Here is a 14,064-nt window from a genome sequence, read left to right as displayed (position 1 = left end):
ACTGCGCACGCATGACCAACAGACCGCCACATGTGGCTTCGGTCTGAAAGCTTCATTCATATTTGGTCATTTTTGAGATATTGAAAGCACCCAAATGTCGACCTCGCTTCCACGTAGTACACCCTGGACTGCATTTTGCAGACTAACGAGGATCTGGCGTCTGACTCACAGCCAATGAAATCCCTTTTTGGAATTGCGTTGTGTGATTGTCCTTTCGTCAGTTTCAACTTGTGACCAGTGGCTTGACCTTGGACTGAAATGAATTCTAGGGGGGCAAGTGGGGGCAAACATTGACGGCCAAGTATACCTGCAGGGGGCAATTACCGCCCACAGCTTCAAATTTTATGCAAATAAAAATACTTTTCGTAAAATTTTCTTGCTCGCTTCGCTTGCAATACATGCTTTTCTTAGTCTTTTCAAATTCAGAACCGTAGCTAGGAGGCGGCTGGATTCGGCCCTGGGCGCCGAACGATCTAAATGAATATAAGCTGTAAGATTGATTGGTTGTTTTTTTTGTTTTAAGTCCACTTTATGCACAGAAAGGCTAATCGGGACTGGACCTAAAGTTTAAAGTGGGATCCGAACCACTGTGCCATACCTCCACCGGGTATCGAACCCGGGACCCCTTGATCACAAGGCGACGATGTTACCCTACAACATCAGGGAGGCACAGAAGTTGTAAAAGAGAGAATGCATTGGCGTCCCGTGAAATTATTTGCGCCCTATTAAATCAATATTGATCCTGCAAAAGGATGGGGTCCAAATATTTTCTTACTCGCTTCGCTCGCAATTTCCAGCAGAGAAATAAGACTTGTCTTAATTGATTTTGTTTTAAATGCATGAACAATTGTTTTGAGGAAAGGGAATTTATGTAATTTTTGCTGTTGGTTTATTGTGAGATGGATGAATTGGATGTGTAATGCATTTAAATAATATATGTTGTATATAATATGTATTAAAGAAATTTTGAATACGTACACAATTTAGTGTACACGTCGCTCCATGTTGCATATATGTCAAACATATATCGTGCATGAAAGTTATACATGTTAATGTAAAAAATAATTGTATTAGGTATGCATTTATCAAGCATCTTCTGTCTTTCAAAATTAGTTTGTGTGCTTGTTTTCCATTATTGATGTGAAACTGAACGTGTTAAAAAAATAATTCAAATCATTTGTTCGAACACAAATGCTTTAGCACCAACTTCTACCCCCTTTCTGCATAATTCACAAGGTAATAACGTCCTTGTTACTACTACTACTACCAATAATAATAATAATAATAATGTTGGTCCTGGGTTCAAATTCTGGCTTGGGCATGGATGTTTGCGAGTGTCCATTCATCAATTTCATCATATCATCACGTATCCCCATCTTCGCAAATTAGCCAAAAGTGACACAAGAAGCTAAGTAAAATAAAGCAAATCAATAATAATAATGCTAATAATAATAGTTATAATAATAACATTATTATTAGGCCGAGTCTGCTGCCACGCACGTGTCAGCAGTAAGAATAAGCTTCAATTTTACTCCTGCCACGTAATTCGTCTGCTAAGAGGATGTTACAAATCTTAAGAACAGATTGAGACGAGAGAAATGCAAGTTTATGATTAGTGGGAATGAATGTACAGGTAATTTAGAACCTTTTTCTTTAGAAAGCATTTAGCGATATTATTTTAATGCTAACGGAACTTAACCTAACCACGAGAGCATTTAGGTTTATTATTAGAAGAATGCTAAGGGACATAATCTTAAAACATTTTTGTGAAAGTAATCGCTAAAAGTTCACAGTATGTGTTACAGACGTAATTGCATACATAGCATGATGAAATCACGATAAAACAAAGACCGAGACTGCTGCCACGCGCATCTCTTTGGAGGTTCCAGCAGAAAAAGAACGTGGCAGCAGACACTGCCTTATTATTAACATTATTATTATTAGCAATATTATTATTGAAATTATTATTATATATCCTGGTACTTGCCCCCCCCCCCCGACAAAAAAATCGTGGTTGCGCCTCTGCTTGTGTGTGACCTTTTATCGTTATCTTTGCAATTAGCCAAAAGTGGTAGAAATGCGAAGTAAAGTAAAACAATGAATCAGTCCTTTCTGAGATATTGTTTGCTAACTTTTTGTCTCGTAATCACACAGTGGTGGAATAACCGGGAAAGGAACAACCGAAAAAGGAACAAACGCGAAAGAAACAAGCGCGCAAATTTTACTTTGGCGGCCTTTCACGGTTGTTTTGGCAACCCCAGGCGGGCCCATATAATTATTTTACGGTGCGACTTCCTTTTGTCTACAGGACTCTGGTATAGTTTCCTTCTAATAGTTGACACGTGCAGGCGGACGGACAGACATGATCGTCGCATACGGGTACTTTTTCAGCTTTTTCTGATCAGTACGGATCAACTGGATGGTCAGTACTTGATAACATATTGCTTGAATCTGAATTACAGTGTTGTCAAGTTATACATACCACTACAGTGTCAGTATTGCCAAGCCCATTAAGTGCTGCACACTGTACCTATCCGATGAAAACCCCAAATTAACATCATGCATCTCCGATCATTTTTTTCTGTTTTACACGTGCCAGTGTCTTCTTGTGAAGTCAAGTTTCCACAGTGCCTTTCTTACAGGATGGCCCAAACTCCCGCACCATAGACGTGTCGCGTCATGGTATGGTGTGGTCTGTGGAAAGACCGCATCGTGGGTCCCTACTGTTTTGAAGATACTCTCACCAGCGAAAAATACCTGGCTATGTTGAGAGACTCATTACCAGTGTTGCCACATGAAGGGAAATTTCCCTTTCTGAAGGGAAGTTCTAACCGAATTTTAAGCCAAAAGGGAATTTCGATGAAAAATACGAAAATTTCAGGGAAATTTGTAGATATCAGACTGAATATAACACATTATATAAAGATCTACTTCCACATTCACAATGGTTTTTTTTTCTTTGCTGTCACTCCTTATTTCCACTTCATTGAGCTTATGGGCATGGCATGATTATGTAAGATTTCAGGATTGTTTAACATTTTTCGTTAATACGAACATGGACCAATGAAAATGCTACCTACTACTTATTATTTATTATTTATTACTATTATTATTATTATTAAACATAATTTCTTAGTTGAAGGGAAAAATTAGTCGAAAAAGGGAAATTTTGCCCCTTGCACAGGGAAATTGTGCCAAGAGATTGTGGCAACACTGCTCATTACTTCCATTTCGCACCAGTTGTGCATTCATTTCAATATCGTCCGAATGGGCAATGCTACTGAGGAGAAACGCTGGTGTTCAATAGAGTATGAATTTCTCCACATGTTGCAAGTTAAAGCGTTTTTTGAAGTTGATTATTAAGCTAGATACGATGTTTGAAAAATATGATGCATAAGAATTTTCAGAAACCCATGTATTCCTTGTGGGAATCATCTTCAAGTTATGGCTAATCAAATTGAAGTTTCGACATTTCCGCCTGTCAATTACTACTTCAGTCTGTCCTCTTTCCGTTGATATCTTTTTCTATGCCATCGGAAGTTTGATATTCCCAAGAGAACAAATCGAGTAATACTTCCATAAGGGCAATGTATTTCTCCTTGCCTCCTACAGTCATCCTGGCAGTGTTGCCAAACCCTATGCGCATAAAAGAGCTAAATTTCACCGTAAATGGAATAAAAACTTTCAAGGAACTAGATATTGCCTCCTAGGGTAATTTTAGGTGTCAAATGACCGTTAGTTTTAAAGTGATGGCAATTTATTCTTAGCTTATCACTGTCAGATCCGGCAGCATCACCCATCTCAATAATCCACCGATAGTCGTATGAAATCAAAAATAAAGGATTCCCGGATAACAATATTACGTGCTCTTCACGTCAGCCAAGGCGCTGTAAAGAAAAGTAGCTGGGGATGTAAGAGGGGGTGAGGCGACGAAGCAAATATAACAATATCACGTGCATAATGCATACTTATGGCAAAAAATTGGTCTATGTAAGCCAGAGTCAGTGATGGCACCATTGTGGGGCAGGAGGTAATCCAGCCTATGGTGCGGAACTTTTTCGCCACCCTGTACCTACACGATATTAAAAGCAAATTTGGATTTCTCGCTTGAAACTGACTTCTAACCGTTCGTGTATTTCGTTCTTTGTTGTTCTGCGTTATTTTAAATCGAGATTTTGATGAGCGGCTAGGACAGCAACTATTTATTTTTAGTTCTTAATTCTGTCGATTCGTTCTGTTGGTTTTGTGTTGTTTTGGTGTTGGTTACAAATTGTTAAGAAAAGGAAGAGTGTTTATAACATCATGTTTTTCAATGTTACTTTGTGTTATCTTCGAGAATTGTGGTATATGTAAGCCTAACAATGCCATATTTATTTTCATACTTTACATATATCAGCTTTTAGCACATATTTTACATATAATTTCCATATTTTCTAACATTTTTCGACATATATTCCATATTCATCATATTACTAAACTTTCCCTTCTTGTGTTAAATGCCAAAGATTTTCCGTTCATCTGTAGTTTGTTGGTTTTGTACACTGTTTACTTTAAATCATGACATTTGTCATTTTAACATTCTTGTCAATTATAGATATGCAAGCAAGATCAAGCTTACGCGGTGGATGCATATTTTAAATATACATTATACTCTATGGTATTTGAATGCAGTTTGAGTTAATATTGATTTCTCTTTAGGGACAATAGGAGATTAACGTTTCAACACTTAAAAGAATGTATGATAATCCAGTCTCTTTTGGTAACAAATAATAAAGCATGTCATGTATTAATGTCATGTAAGCCTAATGCATTTTAATCAGCTAGGTGAGCACCTTGTTTAATGAAAATTGTCATTTTTTACAATTGTAAGTCCATATTTAATTCCTTATTTTGATTAAAATAACCAAAATAATTTAACACTTGTTTTGGCACATTTAAATCCGCTCCCTGATAATCACGTTCAACATTCTGACGTCGATTTAGTTGCTGTTTGGAGAGAACTTGGGTGACGAATTCTTTCTTTGAGAAGAAGAAAGGAAGATTCAATCGGTGGTGCTTTACGTAAGAGGCAGTCTTTCCAGGAAGAGTCGCGTTGAAACCTTAATTCTATTTATGGAAAGCATTTCTTGGAATTTACTTTCTTCTAAATAAAACTTGGGGAATCGTAAAGAAGCGAACACCGTGAGGGGGAAGGAACGCAGGCTATGCACCAGGATTGTAATCTCCGTACCTATATTCCGTGCGTATGAGACGTTGACTAGAGCCACCTACCGGATCGTTCCAAACTACTATTGTTACGTACGGTTTTTACTGAAACCCATCAACATCATGTCTAGCCTCATTAAACTACATATAAGCACATGTACCATGCAATATAAACTTTGTGACCGAAGTTTCATCCTAACTTTGAAAGATTTTTCTTTGATATAGATTGAAAAAAGAACAAACCACGAATATTACCATTTATGTAAATGTATTAAACGCCTGAAATATGATAAACATGAGAAAAAGATGCAACGTTTTGCCAGTTTTGGCTCGTCTCGCGTCTCTCCTATAATATACAGTAGAGTATTGATGATATGATGTTTCCTGTAACCAGAGGCAAAAAAAAAGTTGTATTCTGATAAGTGTCCAGATAAATGGGTTCGTGGACGGAAATTATGCAAAGGTCCTCAAGCAGAATATACTTGACCATTTCTTGAAAGTGTAAGTTCAATATTGTTGAGCAAAGTAAGTACACTATTCATGATAATACCACATATCCCATTCTTACGACGATGAGTCATGACATGATGAAATTGTTGAAGAGAGACTTACAAAGTACGCCCATTCAGGGTCGGATTAAGACTAAATTGGGCCTGATGCTTGAAATCTTCGGTGAACAATAAATACAACGATGATATAGTTACGTCACAGCGCAAAGAATATTAGTAACTGTATAATAAGTAACGCTGTGTCTAGGCGTCCAAAATTGAGGCTCCAAATTTCATTCTAAGATTTATTTTCAGGTTAATATAGCAAAAGAAAACTGTTCAGCTTTCGGAAAATTCTACTCTGTTTTTAGCTGGGCCTTTTTCAGGAATGAGCCTAATGCTGCAGCATCAGTAGCATCCACCTTAATCCGGCCCTGACCATGCCGGGATTCGAATCCGAGCCACGCTCCCCTAACAAAGGTTGGCATCTGGGGATTGAGCTAGGAACATTTATAGTTACAGGGTAGTAGGAACGCTTTGCAGATAGAATATCAATCATTACCAAGATGTATCGAAATTAGGCAATTTATGTTTCCAAGTGTCAGTCAGGAGAGAATTGTCGTTGTTATGGGGTCATAAACACTAGAACCGCGGCTGGTTCAGTTTTGACCCATTTGGATCTTTTCGTTTTAACAACTTTCACATTTTTTTATTAATCGGATTGAATTTTCGTGACTTTTACTCATCCTGTGAAAGGAACATTTGTAAAAAATATCAGTCTTTTCCTAACTTTATTTTGTGAAATTTGAAACGATTATACTGGAACCGCGACTTGGGTCAAAATTGACCCACCTCTTTATGTCGTGAAATTTTGTTTCATTATTGCATCACTACATGGCATCAAAACCAGACAAATGCGGACAAAAGTTTTGGATGGCAGTTCACAAAGACTCAAAGTACATTCTAAATGCATTCCCATACTTAGGAAAGGATGAAAAATGCCTTGCCGATCGTGTGGTCAAACAGCTTGTCCAGCCCTTCACGAAGAAAGGGATTAACGTCACCTGTGATAATTATTTCACTTCAGAGTCTCTGGCTAATACTCTGAAACGCAAATCTATAAGTATTGTTGGAACCAGAGGCGTCTCCTGAACGCATGCGTCAATTGTGGGAAAAAGGACAGCTTGCTCTGCGACGACATTCATGAGCATTTCTACATTCTAATTTCTTCATATAGGATAAGTATTTATTTTACACGAGAGCGCTCAACTAAGCTTATATTACATTTCTTGGATCTGAAGTGACGCATGCGTCAATTGTGGGAAAAGAATTATTACTTTCTTTCACTTCAGGTCCAAGAAATGTAATATAAGCTTAGTTGAGCGCTCTCGTGTAAAATGAATACTTATCCTATATGAAGAAATTAGAATGTAGAAATGCTCATGAATGTCGTCGCAGAGCAAGCTGTCCTTTTTCCCCACAATTGACGCATGCGTTCAGGAGACGCCTCTGGTTAGAACTGTGAACAAAGCCCGGCGTAAAGTGCCAGTTGCTGTGAAGGAGTCTCGCGAGGACTTGTATACTAGAGTTGCACTGAAGAACAACGATATCTTTCTTACCATGTACCAATGTAAAACACGAGGAAATGCCTTGATTTTGAGCAGCCTGCATCCAGATGTGGCGATACGTACAAATGAGAAGAAGCCCGAGACAATGCTGTTCTATAACACAACAAAGTCTGGTGTTGACGTTGTCGACCAAATGGCAAGAAAGTACTCTGTCAAAGCCCCATCCCGACGTTGGTCAGTGCATACATTTTACACAATCTGCTTGACCTTGCAGCTATAAATTCTGTATAAGTCTGTGACAAAGAGCAATGGCGTCTCGTGGCCTCAAATTTGGCCGGGGCTTATTTTTTAAAGAATTTAAAATATAATGACAATTCACATGAATTACAAAAAATAGGTATTTATCTTCTTCTAAACTACAAAACTGGACTTATTTTCTTAAAGAATTTAAAATATAATGACAATTCACATGATTATAAAAGAAACAGGTATTGTTGTGAAACATACCTTTCTACGAACGTTGACTCCTGTTCTTCTGCTCAGCAAATTTTGTTATTACTTTTTCGTTGAAGCCTTCTATGTTTGAAATGTATTCTATCTCTATTGTAAGCAAGTGCCAAGGCATTTGGTCTGTCTTGTCCCATTGCATTTCTTAAGCAGGTTTTAATACGCTTCAATGTGCTGAAACATCGTTCAGATTCAGCTGTTGCCACTGGAGTTATTAAAACTACGTTTGTCGTTTTTACTGTTTCTGAAAAGGTACCCTCTAAATAATTTTAAATAAAAAATGAATGCAATCTACTGATAGAGTTTATGTTTTTCAACTCTTCACTCATATAAAGAACACGAAGTTCCCTCTTTAGTTTTCCCTCTTCTATGAAGGGATAATACATCTGGGAAGATGCCTCTGTTTATAGATTGTTCTCTTTCATTATGCCATCGTAGAGCAAGTTCATGTCGACCACAGAATTTTAAGCAATCGATAATTCTATTTAATATATGCCTATTTTTCCGGACAAATTCATTGTGTCTTGTAATTGACAGCCTATGTCCTTCATCAATTTGTGTTCGAACATCAACCCTGCCAATCTCACTCAAACATAGCGAATGAAAGCCACCAAAACACTACAGAACAACACGCGAGATCGAACGCGACGCAACGGAGCTAGCCCCGAATCAGCACTCAAATCCATTGCACTCTCCCCTCCTCTCTCTGCTAGCATGTGACCTTCACTGTAGCGTAGGTGTGTGTAGGCCATGCCTTCCTTTGCGACGTGCTCCGGAAAGCGATAATTGACATCAATGCCGCTAGGAGCGCTGTCGTATCCATTGCAACAGACGATGAATTTACGTGGGTAAAAATCGCCTTTTAAAAGACTGTGTGATAGTTATGCGTTATGGTGATTGATAATTACGTCAATACGTCCGTTTTTCTTTAGGGGCTAAGCCCCGGAAGCCCCAAGGGACGAGACGCCACTGACAAAGAGCACAATTTCAAGACGAAACTTTATTGTGAAGCTTGGGTCTCAAGACAGCAGTACCACAAGTTTCAAAGCCTCCTGTTCCACAAGAACAAAAACATGAAGAGGGGCGCAAAAGGTGTCAAGTAAAACGTAAATGCTCTGGGAACAAGACAAAGAAAAGGTGTAAATCATGCCAGAAACCTGTGTGCAAGCAGTGCAAGGGAAGTTTTTCATCTCTGCTTTAATTGTGACTACTCAGTATGAACATCTCTACCAACACTCTCCTCCATCTTTTTTATTTTCTAATGCTATTATGGGTAATGGTGATTTTTTTTTGTCCATCGGTAAATAAATTGTTGTACTCCTAATTATTTAAATGTGATGTTATTTTGCATTCAGATGTTTGTGTAAATTACATATTACTGTTGCACTAGTATATCAATATTACTACATAACAATAATAATATCACTTATATTATCACTATAATATAGTACTATCACTAATAATACCACTATAATACTCTAATATCACTTATATAATAATATTACAATAGTCTTAAATTTGTATTATTGTCGGAAGAGCACATTGTTCAATAAATATCATCTGCAGTTCACAGAAATGTGTTGTTTATTACATGAATGTCTCATTTCATTTTTAGACATGAAGTACTTGGTGTAAAATGCAAATATTTAAGAATAAAAGAATGGGTCATTTTTTACCCACTTCCGCGGTTCTAGTGTTAAACACATTAAAATTCTTGTACTGGGTAATTTATATTCCTTGACAAACAAGCCTGGTTATGGTAAAAGAAATCAAGAGGCAAAACGTGTGTTTTTTTTGGGATGGGGTGTAAGTTCTAGGAAGTTCAGCATTTCCATCCTTCATAACGTGGGGGGGGGGGAGGGGAGGGGAGTTGCAGCCTCAAGAGCTGGTGAATCAAAATGGCGTCGTCTGCACTGAAACGTTCTGTTTCATGATATGCGTTCTGTAGGCAGTACGGAATGTCACGCCGATTTTGTTGCATGGAAGGCGAATAAACTGACTGCAAGTATAAACTGTCGACATTTTAAATACTATTGCTCCTTCGCTTGCACGCAAAGTGAAATAAAGTATGCCGATATATCAAAACATGCGTCCGTCTTCTGCTGCAACATGCAGGAAAGCCTCTATTGGCAATATTCGACATTTTTACAAACGAATACCACTGAAATTCGTGGTGCACATGCAAAATAAGATGTCATTAAATGAAAATATATAATATTTATAAAATATCTTCTGTGATTTAGTCACCATCAGCGATTCTTTCCTAATAAACGTGAATATCTGCGCGCATTCCGAATCTAGTTTCCATTTGCTGCAGCATGAAGCTTTTCGTATTTCACCGAATTTGACGTGCACCAGTCTGATGCACGCTGGTGAATTCTGAAAAAGGCGGTAAGAATAGCCGAAATCTTCTCGCCTTTCTTATCTCTCATTCATATCTCTATGGATGTCAACTTCTAGCAGTGTTGCTATAATCTAAGACCACAAATTTCCCTTTAATCCCCATTTGCTTAAATTTCCCCTTCATTTTAGAATAATTCAAATTTGCGTTCACAGAACTCCAACGAATTAGGATATTTCAAGTGGGAATCTTACAGATATCTTTTCATGTAATAGATGCTGATTTGGGATTCCAAAGAAAATGCTTTATTCCAAATATATATATATATATATATATATATATATTAAAATGATTAGTTATTTTGTTTATAATTTTTTTCGAGACTTTCAAGACGAGACGAGAATTTTCACGAGCCGTCTCGTGTCTTGTCTCGAAAACGAGACATGTCTCGTCTTGTGGGGCAACACTATACGCTACGGGTCACGGGTTCGAATTCAGACCTGGGCATGGCTCCTATTTGTCTCTCTTCATCTCATTATATCACCACTCATCTTCATGGTCACGATTAGCCAAAACTGGCAGAAAAGCGACGTTAAAATAACAAAACTCAAATCAGATTTATTGAATGAAATGAAAGAAGGAATAACTAATAAATAAAGATTCTACGTATCAAATTGTACAAGGTATCAAATGTGTATGCCGATAATGAATATTAATTTTATAGTTGGATAATGCAAAAGACTTTGCATGTTCCCAAGACAAAGCTAAATTTAGCCTGTCTCCTGGCGGAGTGGTCAGCACAGTGCACTAGGTCGCCAGCTATTCCGAGTTCGAATCCCGACCTGCGCATGGGTGATCTTTGTCAGTGTCCCTTCATCGTATCATCCTAATTTTTCTGATTTGCCAAAAAATTGCAGATAAGCGAAGTCAAATAAAGCGAATTAAAACAATCTATTTAGGCTTGTTTTTGATAAGGGCGAAGGAATTACCCAACGATAGAAAGGAAAACAGTATTTCCAACTTTTAAAGTCTCTAGAAGTGCCTGCTATTTTTGCATTTTTCATAAAATTTCTATTTTCACCTGAATTTCGTTGCGCCCAGTGAAATTTCCCTCCGTATGGCAACACTGGCTTGTAGACAACCCCCTGACCAAAGTTTTGCAGGACACAGTTCCCAGAATTCGCTTCAAGCAAGACTTACTGCTGGGGCCACATTGACAATGAATGCCATCCTAACCGAGATTCTTTTGTCGGTGTTTTCATACAGGTTCCACCGATTTCCTGGAATCGATAACAATCCACCCTCTCAAAATTCCTTGGTTTCTTCAGGAATGTGTGTGGGTTCTAACAAGATTTTGTAAAGCCAGCCCCACACCCAGATCCGACGCGACGCAACACAACACGACGAGCCTTGTGTTCATACAAGAACAAGAGGGCAAAAGAGGTGTTGATTACGTTAATACCAGCCATGGCAGTGTTCCATGACAACAACTCTACAAAGTGCTAACAAAATGAACTTGGGAAGTGTGCAACACGACATGGGAGCCAATTATTCCTGGCAACAAAAGTAAATTTCCATTACCATCAGGGATCTTTCTTTCCCCCTACCCTTTTTGGCAATTTATATGCAAATATGATAATTTCATTTTGATATTTTGTTTGTGTAAAAAAAAACAAGTTGCATTACAGAAAGACGCCAAAACATGAAATTTCTGTAAAAAGCCATTGAAGCTTTGGAAACACATTTCTTGTGTGAGAAAATTAGTAATCTATTGCGTAGCTTTGCTTTACATTGTATTTCTAGTTTTTTTCATTATAATGTTCATTTATCTACTCTCAAAAGACAGTACATTTTCTTGTAAATACATTTGCTCTGTACACATGGATCCAGCAATAGATTGACCCCCTCCAAGAAAGGAAAAAGTTTAATTCGCGAATTGCAAACACATGGAGCAATAAATATCAAACAGTTGTGAAGATCGTTTTTCTTGTACAATTTACGATACATTTTGTAAACTACATTCTCTGTCCAAATACAAGACTATACTTTTTTCCTTCTTCAGGAAATGTAAATATGCCATTTCATTCCATAGCGCATCGATTTTGTCCTTATTATGGTGCTCAGTAGAGGAATAATCGTACAATGGTGGCCTTCCTTGTACCAGAACGATTAGTTTTTCTGGATCAAGCCTCATTTCTGACCTTGCACGCACTGTCAAACCTATACATATGTGCTGTCAAACGAGACATTGGTGAGTAACATTCAGTCGGTGCACTGAAGAGTGGATTAGCGCACCCACAAAACGTTTTAAAGAGCAGTGAAAAACAGAACTTCGATTAGAATCACCAACCGAAAAGCACAAAATTTTCACTAATTAACCATTAATAACATTAAGTAGACACTTTCAAAGGCTTTTCTGCCCGTAGAAAACGAAGGGGATTGGAAAGTATAATCCACCTTGCCCGGGTGAAACTTCTATCTTGATTCGCCCCTCTATTGTCATTTGTTTTCCAAGTAACAGGAGAAAAAATGTTCGAAATTGAAAAGATAAATGCAATGCACGATACTTCTCCCATGCCTTCAACGAGTTGATAGAAACAAATAATTTTATCTAATCTATTCTCCCAGTTACGGTTAATCCTACGCTCGATGCTGTATTGTTTGGATAAATTATATTGTCCACACGATTGTTGACTCGCACATAAAAGCACTTCGGTGAGGGCAGACAAGAGGAAATTGTTTCAGGAAATGTAGATTCGCGGGGAATAAAAAACCCCGGCCAGCGCGATGCTTCTTGCGTTGTGACGTCGAAAGCGATTGCCTCCGGCCACCAGATGACTCTGTGCCACTCATTGGCCGTACCCGACGCCCGCTTTCTTCTATTTAAAGGTCATTGGAGCGAAGTGCGACCGGTAGGAGAGGCATGTTGACTGTGTGTTACTGCTGGCGCCACCTATGCATCAGTCTTCCTCTGACTAGTTGAAGTGTACAGTGCTCTCTCTGTCTAGTGCGTCCGGTGACAGTTTTTATTTGCGTACATAAGTGTTCGAGTGTTCCTGTTCATTGTTGTCCGTTGCGAAAATTCGGATATCAACGCATTGGATTTTTGCACAGATTTCAACAGGTAAGGTCATTACTAAGGTTAGAAAATTACCTGCCCTTGCACACATTATCAGTTTTTGACCTAATTTCGCTGTTTTTGTTCCGTTGTGGGAAATCGTAAATATCCAAAAACAACATTTATTTCTCTTGTACATAAAGTTCGCGATATACCGGTACATTGCACTTAACAAATCTCAAAACATGTATCTAATGTTTGTTTCCCATTGAACAGTGTATTTCGTGAAATTCTGATTCTGTGCCAACTAAACAATTTGAATATGTACGAAATTGCAAAGTTATATAGGCAAGACATAGATGTACGTATCTTTGAATGGTTAAATTATAAGAAAGCGATTAAAAATATTGTACTCATGACAATTGTCACACTTATCTGATGCATTTTTTGTGCGTATTTCGTATTGCACGTCGCTTTTCTGCCCCCAGTCGTAACAAAGGGAGTGAATGTTTAATGGAACTGATGATGATATACTCGCAAAGACGGGACTCGAACCCGGAACTTAGGCGGCTAGATCGTTGATCGTTCATTCTAAAACCGAGGCAGTTGTGTTATTGTACAGTTATTGTTATTTGCGATCATGAGTTTTACATATTGTTGGATTGACTGTCAAACCCACAAAAATAGTTCTTCAAGGTTGGAACAAATCGTAGGATCTTATAATTTTATACAAGAAGTAAAAATAATCGAAAGGAATGGACGGGAAATGTAGTTAATGTTTTGAAAACAACCTATCGAGCATTGCATACTGTTAACTTTGTTGTGTTTTGATACGTGCTTATTGCAATTGAATCAATATGTTGAGAACAGAGTTGAACATGGGGTGAATTGATAGTA

At 37.9% G+C, this 14,064-nt stretch overlaps 1 protein-coding gene across 3 annotated transcripts in view; it reads left to right on the top strand.

Moving 5' to 3' along the window:
* The window catches only part of LOC145977955 (sodium-independent sulfate anion transporter-like), a 239,366-nt gene that overhangs the window by 107,767 nt on the left and 117,535 nt on the right, over positions 1-14,064 (top strand). The window contains exon 1 of one of the 3 annotated variants that reach the window (XM_083110298.1): positions 13,009-13,233. The exons of the other annotated variants lie outside the window; for them this stretch is intronic. The gene's annotated coding sequence lies outside the window, so the exon portion shown is untranslated. Of the gene's footprint in view, positions 1-13,008; positions 13,234-14,064 lie in introns of those variants that run through there. 3 annotated transcript variants of the gene reach the window in all.

Source organism: Lepisma saccharinum, chromosome 24 (genome assembly GCF_977018435.1).
Source record: "Lepisma saccharinum chromosome 24, izLepSacc3.1, whole genome shotgun sequence".
Lineage (NCBI taxonomy): Eukaryota > Metazoa > Arthropoda > Insecta > Zygentoma > Lepismatidae > Lepisma > Lepisma saccharinum.
The sequence above is the reverse complement of the archived record's forward strand: the minus strand, read 5'-3'. Positions and strand labels throughout refer to the sequence as shown.